Here is an 11,291-nt window from a genome sequence, read left to right on the forward strand (position 1 = left end):
ACTTTGCTTTAATCCATAAAGACCTTTGTTTAATTTACACACTAGCTGTCTTTGTTTTGTATTTATGAAACCTGTTGGTTGTTCCATGTACAAGTCTTCAGTTATTTCTCCGTGAAGAAATGCTGTTTTCACATCAATGTGGTTTACTTGCATGCCTTTTGAGACTGCAATGCTCAGAAGTGTTCTGATTGTCGTGTGTTTCACTACAGGTGCAAACACTTCATCAAAATCTTCTCCATATTTTGAAGATATCCCTTTGCCACTAATCTGGCTTTATACCTTTCCACTTTTCCTTGTGCATTCCTTTTTAACTTGAATACCCATTTGCATCCTATAGCTTTCTTGCCAGGAGGTAATTTTGTAAGAATCCAAGTATTATTTTTATCCAATGCATCAATTTCTTCTTGTGCAGCTTTATGCCATTCAGCAGCTTCTTCTGCTGACATTTTCTCAATCTCATCCCATGTTAAGGGCTCTTGAGCTTCTGCTGACTTTGTGAGGTAAGACAGTCTTGGGGGTGGAACACCTTTGTTTTCCCTGGATGAGCGTCTGACTACAGGTTGGTCTGACCTTTCCGCATCCTCTAAATCTGAGAGTTCTTCTCCAATTGATTCCCCTTCTCCAACTGTACTGTCTTCTTCAATGATCCTTTCTGTGTCTGCTTCCTCTGCCTGTTCCTCGTTAGATACAGATGAGTTGCTTTCAGACATCTGCCTTGGTATGGCATTTATATACACTGGCATGTCTATTATGGTTCTAGTTTCATATTCTGGATGATAAGGCTCATCTGGGATAATCCAGCCTTTATCAACCCTTTTGTTTTCATCAAAATATGTAACATGTCTTATGCCAACAATGCCAGTTTTCAGATTCAAAATTCTATATCCTTTATGTCCTGGAGCATAGCCAACTAAAATGCCCCTTTCTGTTGTGGAATCCAGCTTATGCCTTCTTTGCTTTGGTACATGAGCATATGCTGTACTTCCAAATGTTCTTATGTGTGACAGGTTTGGCTTCCTACCATGCCATGTCTCATGTGGTGTGCGCTCAGCGCCTTTAGTTGGCATTCTGTTTTGTAGGTACACTGCTGTGAGAATGGCTTCCCCCCATAGTCTTTTAGGGAGATTGCTATCTGACAGCATACATCTGGTCATTTCCACAAGTGACCTAAATTTTCTCTCTGCAACAGAATTTTGCTCTGGTGTATAAGCTACTGTTGTGATATGCTGAATGCCTTCTTGTTCTAGAAATGTGCGCATGCTTTGTGAAGTGAACTCACCACCATTGTCGGTCTGAAGAACCTTTGGTTTTCTTTCAAATTTATTGCTCACCATGGCTACGTATTTCTTCAGCATGTCTGTGACTTGACTTTTCTCTTTCAGCAAATAGGCCACACAATATCTAGAGAAATCATCCAAGAATATTAGCACAAATCTGTTATTTCCCAATGATGGGATATTAAACGGTCCACATAAGTCACTGTGTATTAAGTCCAGTACTTTATTACTCCTATTTCCTGTGTATGCAGGAAATGAGGGTCTCACACCTTTTTGAGTAACACAGTCTATGCATTTCTCCATTTTACCAGCATCTGCACTTATCTGAATGCCAGTGGCTAGTTGCTTACTGTGAAGATCCTGGATCACCTTAAAATCACGATGTCCCAGGCGGCGGTGCCAGATTTCCAGACTACATTTACCATCATTCTTCCTTACTTGCGCCAGATGTGAGGCTTCACCTGAAATGCTCAGTTTATAAACATCATTATGCATAAAAGCTTCAGCATACACTTCATCATTTTTAGAGATTGTGCACTTACTGTTTTCAAAATGAATCACAAATCCCTTCTTATCTAATGTAGATACACTAAGCATATTACAAACTGCTTGGGGAATATACAAGACATCACTTACAGGAATTTCTTTAACTTCATTAGACACTTTGCATTTTAAGAATCCAATACCTTTTGCTTGGATCTTAGCAGTCCCTGCGTTTGCAGTTTTAAGAATACCTTCCTCTGGACACATTTCCTGAAAGAAATCCTTACAATTGGTTAAATGGCATGTGCTCCCTGAATCCAAAATCCAAGTACTTTCATTTGAATTATTATTTACCATAGTCAAAGATTTTTCTGCCATTAGAAAGCCCTTGTGTTTATCTTTGTCCTTCATACATTTCCTGGTTTGAAAATTCTTTAGTTCCATTGGCTTAGGTGAGCTAGAGGGAGTGTTTTGTGTTTCCTTACACCATTTAGATACATGTCCCTCCTTTCCACATGAGTAGCAAATCAGCTTGCCCTTGGGTGGAGTTTTCCCATAGCTCCGCCTTCCTCTGTTCTTTGCCAAGAAATTTGTTTCATTTCTCTCTGACTGACTTTGAGAACACATCTCCTCAGAATCATTTATTATGCATTCCTGCCTTAGTTTTGATGTTGTCTGTTCAAAAGATTGCCCTTCAATGGCCTCATTTACAGACCTAAAAACATCAAACTTCTTTGATAGTGAGGTAAAAAGAAATGCTCTTTTCAATGCATCACACATGGGAATTCCAGAAAGTTCTAGCTTTTGAAATGAAGACATAAGATGCATAATGTGATCATTACATTTACTTTTATCCCTTAATTTGGTTTCATTCAACTCTGCCAACCAAATTGGTTGCTGCTTTGCATATGTAGTTGCATACATAGTTCTCAGTTTATATAAAATGTCCTTTGGTGTATCTTTTCCCTCCACTAATATGGCTTGTTTCTCTGAGAGAGCTTCCAAAAGCATGCACTTCACATAATAGTTTGCATTGTCCCATTCAGCCATATTTTCAGCTGTTCTGTCTTGGTCTAAGCATATATCTAATCTTTTTGCTCGAAGGAAACATATGAATCTTAATTCCCACTGCTGATAATTAAACTCAGTTAATCTAGGCACCTTGAGAGAATAGAAAAATGGTGAATTTCTTCCCTCAGCCATTTTCTTAGCCTTCTGTCTGCTGTGTGGGGGGAGAGAGAGACAGACTGAATCTTTCCTTTAAAACTTAAGAGAAAAATGTGGCCTTTTTTTCTGCCTGGTAATATTTCTCTTCTTTTTCAATTCCTGGACCCTGGGCCCATAACCCTTTTGTTGGATTATTTGTAGTAAATAATTAGCAGATTTTAGTACACACAGCTTCAGCTTTAGAAATGTTAATTTCTTTCTTCATCTCTCTCTCATTCACCCCTGAATAATTCACTGCTGAGTCACTTTAAAGTTGAAGTAACAAAACATCTGTTTACTCACAGTTTGTAGTTAGATTATAATCAGACAGGCTTATATATACATATTACTATACATTTGTATTATCAGCTCCTTCCATGTGCTTAGATGGTAATGGATGCTCACACCACCATAGATCCTCTCAGGTTAGGAGAGATCATGAGCTCCATGTGCTCCATGTGCTGCATCTGCTGTGTCTCACCCCCACAGGAAGTTGCATAGCAGTGTGACCTCTCTAAGTAATTCACATCAGAGGTCACAGAGTAATCACAGAGAAATAATAGGTGACAGGCAATGCATGTAAAATACAATTACATTCCAACAATCCCCACACAAGTGGGGGAGGGGAATCCGTCCAGCTCATCCCCGCGGAGCGGGGGAGGGACACCACACCCGCCGATGCGGGGGGATCTGGCTTATCCTGCAACCGCAACCGTGGGAGGAGCTGACTGACCCTAACACCGCCGAAGCGGGAGGGGTACAAAGCTGCCCTACAGCCGCACGAAGCGGGAGGGAGTGCCGGCAGAATTTTAAGTCTCAATCCAGCCCCGTAAAACGGAGGGGAGAGGAATGCAGCAGCTCACTGTAACACAAACTCGTCTTAACTCTTGAAGAATCCAAGTGAAAAAAAACTTGAACACGAAGTCTTCCTGAAGTAACTGAAGACTAAACTTGAACCTGAAATGCAACCAGAATAAAAACAGTACAGATATCTGGGAGGGGCTATGGATTGATCAGCTATGATTAATGGAAAGAAAATTATCAGGTATGATTATACATAATTTTACCTTCCATATCATCAAGCTGATCAATCCATAGACTGGTGGGATGTACCGAAGCAGTACTCACCCAGGGCGGGACATTGAAATCCCTGACCTTAATACTGAAGCTCCAAACCGGGCCTCCGCCCGTGCAGCCACAGTCAAACGGTAATGCTTGGAGAATGTATGAGCCGAAGCCCAAGTTGCCGCCTTGCATATCTCTTCCAAGGAGACGGATCCGGCCTCTGCCATCGAAGCCGCCTGAGCTCTCGTGGAGTGAGCCTTCAGCTGGAGAGGCGGCACCTTCCCCGCGGTCACATAAGCCGCTGCAATGGCTTCCTTGACCCATCTTGCCACTGTAGGCTTAGCAGCCTGCAGACCCCTACGAGGACCTGCAAACAGGACAAACAGATGATCCGATTTCCGGAAATCATTGGTCACTTCCAAGTATCTGATGATGACTCGTCTCACATCCAGATATTTAAGAGCAGAGTACTCCTCTGGGTAGTCCTCCCTACGAAAGGAAGGGAGACAGAGCTGCTGATTCACATGGAAGCGAGAAACAATCTTGGGCAGAAAGGAAGGCACTGTGCGAATAGTCACTCCTGCCTCAGTGAACTGCAGAAAAGGCTCTCGACATGAGAGCGCCTGGAGCTCGGAAACTCTTCTGGCTGAAGTGATAGCCACCAAAAAGACTGCTTTCAACGTCAGGTCTTTCAGAGATGCCCTCGACAAGGGTTCAAACGGCGGCTTCTGCAATGCTCTTAGCACCAGGTTGAGATTCCACGCAGGCACCACTGAGTGCAGAGGAGGGCGCAGGTGATTAACTCCCTTGAGAAAGCGCACCACATCTGGCTGCGAAGCCAGGGAAGCACCCTTCAGGCGGCCCCTGAAGCAAGCCAGAGCCGCTACCTGGACTTTAAGGGAACTGAGCGACAGGCCTTTCTCCAGACCTTCTTGCAGGAACGCCAACACTGAAGAAATTGAAGCAGTGAAGGGAGAAAGTGAGCCTGCTTCACACCACGCTGCAAAGATACGCCAAACCCTGGCGTAAGCAGTAGAAGTAGAGCGCTTCCTCGCTCTCAGCATAGTGGCGATGACCTTGTCTGAGAAGCCCTTCTTCCTCAGACGCTGCCGCTCAATAGCCAGGCCGTAAGACCAAAGGGGGAGGGATCCTCCATCACCACGGGACCCTGATGTAACAGGCCGTGCTCCACTGGCAGCCGCAGAGGATCGTCGACTGAGAGCCTGATCAAGTCCGCATACCAGGGACGTCTGGGCCAATCCGGACCCACCAGGATTACCCTGCCGGGATGCTTTGCCACCCGGTCTAGCACCCTGCCCAACATGGGCCAGGGCGGGAACACATAGAGGAGCTCTTGTGTCGGCCACTGTTGGAGAAGAGCATCTACTCCCAGGGATCGAGGGTCCCGTCCTCTGCTGAAAAAGCGCGGCACTTGGCAATTGGCCGATGACGCCATCAGATCTAGGCTCGGCTGGCCCCAGCGCTTCGTGATGTCCAAGAACGCCTGAGCAGATAGCTGCCACTCTCCGGGCTCCAAGGTATGGCGACTGAGAAAGTCCGCCTTGACATTCATGACTCCGGCAATGTGGGCCGCTGAAAGCTGCTCCAGGTTCGCTTCCGCCCACTGGCAAAGATTCATAGCCTCCTTGGCTAGAGGGGCGCTCTTGGTACCTCCCTGGCGGTTGACATAGGCCACAGCCGTGGCATTGTCCGACAGGACCCGTACAGGCTTCAACACCAGTACCGGGATGAACTCCAAAAGCGCCAACCGAATGGCTCTGAGTTCCAGGAGGTTGATAGACCACTTTGCCTCTGCAGGCGACCAGAGCCCCTGCGCTGTCCTTCCCAAGCAGTGGGCTCCCCAGCCCGACGAGGCGTCCGTCGTGACGACAATCCACTCTGGGGTCACCAGAGGCATTCCCGCAGACAACTTGTCTGTCTGCATCCACCAGCTCAGCGCCTTGCGCACTGCTGGATCCAAGGGAAGGCGCACAGCATAATCCTCCGACATCGGAGTCCAGCGCTGCAGCAGGGAGTGTTGTAGTGGTCTCATATGAGCCCTGGCCCAGGGCACTACTTCCATCGTGGCCGTCATAGAGCCCAACAGCTGCACATAGTCCCAAGCCCGAAGAGGAGAGGCTACTAGGAACTGGTCCACCTGAGCCTGAAGTTTGACAATCCGATTGTCTGGCAGGAACACTCTGCCCACTTGGGTGTCGAATCGAACTCCCAGATACTCCAGGGACTGAGTCGGGCGCAGCTGGCTCTTCTCCCAGTTGATGATCCATCCCAGGGAGCTCAAAAGAGCAACTACCCGGTCCACAGCTTTGCCGCACTCTGCATAAGAGGGGGCTCGGATCAACCAGTCGTCCAGATAAGGATGGACTTGGACTCCTTCCTTTCGCAGGAAGGCCGCTATGACCACCATTACTTTGGAAAAGGTCCGCGGAGCAGTAGCCAACCCGAACGGGAGGGCTCTGAACTGGAAGTGTCGGCCCAGGACTGCAAAACGCAGAAAGCGTTGATGAGGAGGCCAGATGGGAATATGCAAGTATGCTTCCTTGATGTCCAAGGATGCCAGGTACTCCCCTGCCTTCACTGCCGCTATAACAGAGCGGAGAGTCTCCATGCGAAAGTGCCGCACTTTCAAGGCCCGATTGACCCCTTTGAGGTCGAGGATAGGCCGGACAGAACCTCCTTTCTTTGGTACCACAAAGTAAATGGAGTAACGCCCCTTGCCAAGCTGATTTTCTGGCACCGGGACGACCGCACCCAGGCGGATCAGATTGTCCAAAGTCTGCTGCACTGCCACAGCTTTGACCGGAGACTTGCAGGGAGAGAGTACAAACCCGTCTCTTAAGGGTCGGCAGAACTCTAGCTTGTAGCCGTCTCTGATGACTTCCAGCACCCAAGCGTCTGAAGTTATTGTGGTCCACTCGCCCAGAAACGAGGACAGCCGTCCTCCAATCTGCACTGGGGCGTGGACCAAGACCCCGTCATTGGGTACGAGACCCTGGGGGAGGACCGGAGGGAGCACCTCCGGGACGGCGGTCTCTGCGAAAGGAATGCTGCTTGGGGGAGAAATTCCTCTTAAAGGAAGAGGGGGCAGAAGAACCCGACCTGCCCGGGCGGTACCGACGGGCTTCCTGAAACCGTCCTCTGGAGGTACCGGGACGAGCACTAGCCCGAGCCCTGACCTCTGGTAACTTCTTGCCCTTAGACGTGCCGAGATCGGTCACGATTTTGTCCAGCTCGACCCCAAAGAGCAGCTTGCCTTTAAAAGGCAATCTAGCCAGGCGGGATTTAGAGGCGTGGTCAGCAGACCAATGTTTCAGCCAAAGCCACCGCCGCGCAGAGACTGTCTGAGCCATGCCTTTAGCTGAGGCTCTCAAGACATCATACAGCAAGTCTGCCAAATAGGCTAAGCCCGATTCCAGGGCCGGCCAATCAGCCCTCAAGGAATGATCCGAGGGGGAAGCCCGCTGCACCATAGTCAGGCACGCCCTGGCCGCATAGGAGCCGCAAACTGAGGCCTGCAAACTTAAAGCAGCCGCCTCAAAGGACGACCTTAAGGCCGCCTCCAATCTTCTGTCTTGGGCGTCCTTTAGGGCCGTGCCACCTTCCACCGGCAATGCCGTTTTCTTAGTCACCGCAGTGATTAAAGAATCCACGGTAGGCCACAGATAGGCCTCACGTTCACTCACAGCCAAAGGATAGAGGCGGGACATAGCCCTAGCCACTTTAAGGCTCGCTTCCGGGACATCCCATTGAGCCGAAATTAAGGTGTGCATGGCATCATGCACGTGGAAGGTTCTAGGCGGGCGCTTCGTCCCCAGCATAATGGCAGAGCCAACAGGGGCTGAGGGAGAGACGTCCTCCGGAGAGGAAATCTTCAAAGTGTCCATGGCCTGTAACAACAGGTTGGGCAAATCCTCTGGGCGAAAAAGCCGCGCTGCAGAGGGGTCATCCGCTCCGAGCGGGGATCCGTCTCCTCCAAGGAATCCGCAAAGGACCGTTGGGAGACCTCAGACACGCTGCCCTCATCTACATCGGAGGAGACAAATTCCTCCAAGGCCTGGGAATCAACCCGAGGGCGTTTACCTCTGGGAACCTCAACCTCTTTACCAGACGAGGGAGCAGGGGCAGCGTTGTGCATGAGGAAGGCCTGATGCAGCAGCAAAACAAACTCGGGGGAGAAACCCCCCAGACTGTGCACTTCCGCAGCCTGGGCAACAGCCCTAGGCGCACCCTCAACCGGCGCTCGCAATAGCGGGGGAGAGACATGCTGCGCATCCAAAATGGCGTCCGGCGCGAAACTCCGTGAAGGAGCCGCGCGGGAAGAACGGCTCTTAACTTTAGCCGCTTCTGTGCCGTCGCCCAAATTAAGGGCGTTCATGGCATTAATGTCTCCAACCTCAAGGGCGGCCCAAGAAGAAGCCGTCCGAGCCGCGTGGCCGGCCAAGATGGCGGAGGCGAGGAGCGGGGGATGGGCATTTATGGCGGGAAAAACCGCCACGCCGGAGGAAGGACCGGGACATTCATCGGTCACGAAACTGTCACCCAACAAGGTCGAATCAGGCTTTAAGACCCCCGCATCCCCTCTAGAAGCGCTCAAGCGACCCGGGGAGCGACCCTTTGCGCCCTCGCCCTCCGACGCCATATGCCACGAGGAGAAGAATCGGGGAACCCCCTGCCCGCTATAAAAAGGTAAAAATTACCTGCTGTCCGCTCCGAGTTGTAACGACCTGGTGTCCCAGTGAGTAGCTGCAATAGACGCTTAAATAAACGTCGAAATAAACGCCTTTAAGGACGTTCAAAATTTTTTTTTTTTTTTGTAAACGGAGCCAGCGGGAGGGGGGAGAAAAGGAGGGACCTGGCACCACCAGGTTTGCACTTGCTCAAAAGAGCCCTCAACCCCAGGCACTCAACAAAACCTAAAAATTAGGCTTGGAGGCCTAGCCAGAGCTGCTGCTGTGTGTGACCACCACCTGCTGAGATAGAGAACATACTGAGGAGTTTCCGGCAGCACATGACCACATATAGGGAGGCAAAAGTTTGCTCTCTATCTCCACCTGCTGGTAGATGGACACAACCCACCAGTCTATGGATTGATCAGCTTGATGATATGGAACATATGTTTATGCTTAAAGGTAGTGCTCCTGCTCTCCTCAACCAGGACATGCCATAGGCCAAACTCTAGGAGCTACAATGATGTCCTGCTGCTCCAATCCAGAAGTTGCCACTACATGCTGGCAGTAAGAGAATACTGGCTAATCCAAGACAAGCTGTGTTCACTGACTCCATCTGCTGGTTAGGGAGCATAAATTCATATGTCTAGACTGATCTAGTAGAAAGATAAGGAAATTATTATGTTCGATTATTTGGAGTGAGGAAGAGGGTAAACACTTTTTACAAAGTTGTACACCACTTCAGACAGATTTTATTCAGGAAAGTGGTTAAACACAGGCTCTTAAAATGAATAAACAAATAAAACAAGCCTTTTAAGAATCAGTCCCTGATGAACAAGTTACAATGGCAATAACAAACTATGCAGGTATGTGATGCACTTATGTTCTTTGTCTGACTGAATAGTACCTGTAGACGCACCAGACCATCATCAGTGACTACAGTTTTCTGGATTGTCACACTTCTGCCAGCTCTGATTTGGAAACATATATATTATTTTCTAACAGATGAATTATTACTCTTTTGTGAAATACACTGAACAAAGCACCTTCCAGTAGATTTGTAAAAAGTAGTCATTAAGAAATTCTATTGATAATTTAAACTGAAATTGGGGTGCAATGTTTAGGACTTGAGGAAAAGGCCAACATAAACTGGTATTATTATTTTTACAAAAAGTGATGCCCACTCCTAAATTGCCATGATAATAATTATGAAAACAATTTGTCCAAATCCAAGGGAGAAGCCATACACCACTCTCTTAAGTGGCCTCAGGTAAGATGGCATCAAACTGGTTGGTAGTGTCATGCCATTAATGACATTATCGCTAAAACATGAGCTCATTCATGACACTATTACAAATATGACCAGTAAGGAAACTACTAGGGAGCAAAAGCTTTGTTTTCAAAACAGGGTTTGATTCTCAGCTCTAGCCTGTTGATCCAGGCCATCCGGAGATGTTGAAGCGGAAGCGTTTACAGCCCTAGGGGGGAAGCTCCAGTTATCATGCAATGGAGACACCTAGTGATGTGATTACATTATTCCAGAAGGAGCCCTGATGTGTGGGCTCATCACTGCCATGACTAGACTAATGTAAGTTGAGATGGGTATGAAACAAGAGAATAACATGCAGAAAGCTGTGAATGAAGGCTCATGGTGCCAGATCCTAGCCCTGGTGACTGAGCTAAAAACAAACAAAAAACATATTTTAAAAAGTCAGAACAAAAATATTTGAATGTATTGTAGCACTATACAAGTGATAAGTAGTAGTAGTAGTAGTAGTAGTATACTATACTCCCATGTCCAATAAACCTTTTTTGAAATGTTTTAAATGCAGTAGTTCAAGGTATTTGTAGAATAATATTTTCTTTTAGGGTGTTTCCATGCAAATGTTTTGAGAACATAGACTGGAGATTTGGCCGAGTTTTGCTGGACAGCTGCTGATTTTTGAGTTTGGGGTTGTAGCGCTATAGAAATGCTAAATAGTAGTAGTAGTAGGGTCTCTAAGGGACAGAAAGGATTGTAGGGCTTAGTAGTTTGGCATGGACGGACATTTGGCAGATTGCACAGGCCCCATGGTCTTTATTGCTCCATTTCTGTGCAAGCATAGGACAAGCACAGGTGATAAGAGTCAACGAGATCCTAGTAATATGAAAACATAACCCTGGCATTCCGTAATCTTAAAACATGCAGTAAACGAAATGAATCTAGAAGGGATTCCAGCAACATACAGGAGCTCAAATGCCAGTGAGTTTACTTTTCAAACCCTATTCATCTTTACTTAGAAAAAATAAAGCATCACTACATCGCGATGCTACTTATTTGTGCTTTCTTTCTTACTATTAACTATAAAACACTGAATTTTGTTAATCACATGAATAAAACCATCACTATTCCTTCCTTCCACAAAATGAACGCGGACTTGAGCCGGATTCTCCCGGTCAGGTCTACAGTGGGAGTGGGACCGATCCAACAGCGCCACGCAACAGAGGGGAGATCGCGGGCGCGGCATCACTTCTACTGCTTCCATAGGGTCTCTCTGATAGATCTGGTTTATGTAAAACGAATATTAATACC

The sequence above is a fragment of the Microcaecilia unicolor genome, chromosome 4, assembly GCF_901765095.1.
Source record: "Microcaecilia unicolor chromosome 4, aMicUni1.1, whole genome shotgun sequence".
In the NCBI taxonomy this organism is placed as follows: Eukaryota; Metazoa; Chordata; class Amphibia; order Gymnophiona; family Siphonopidae; genus Microcaecilia; species Microcaecilia unicolor.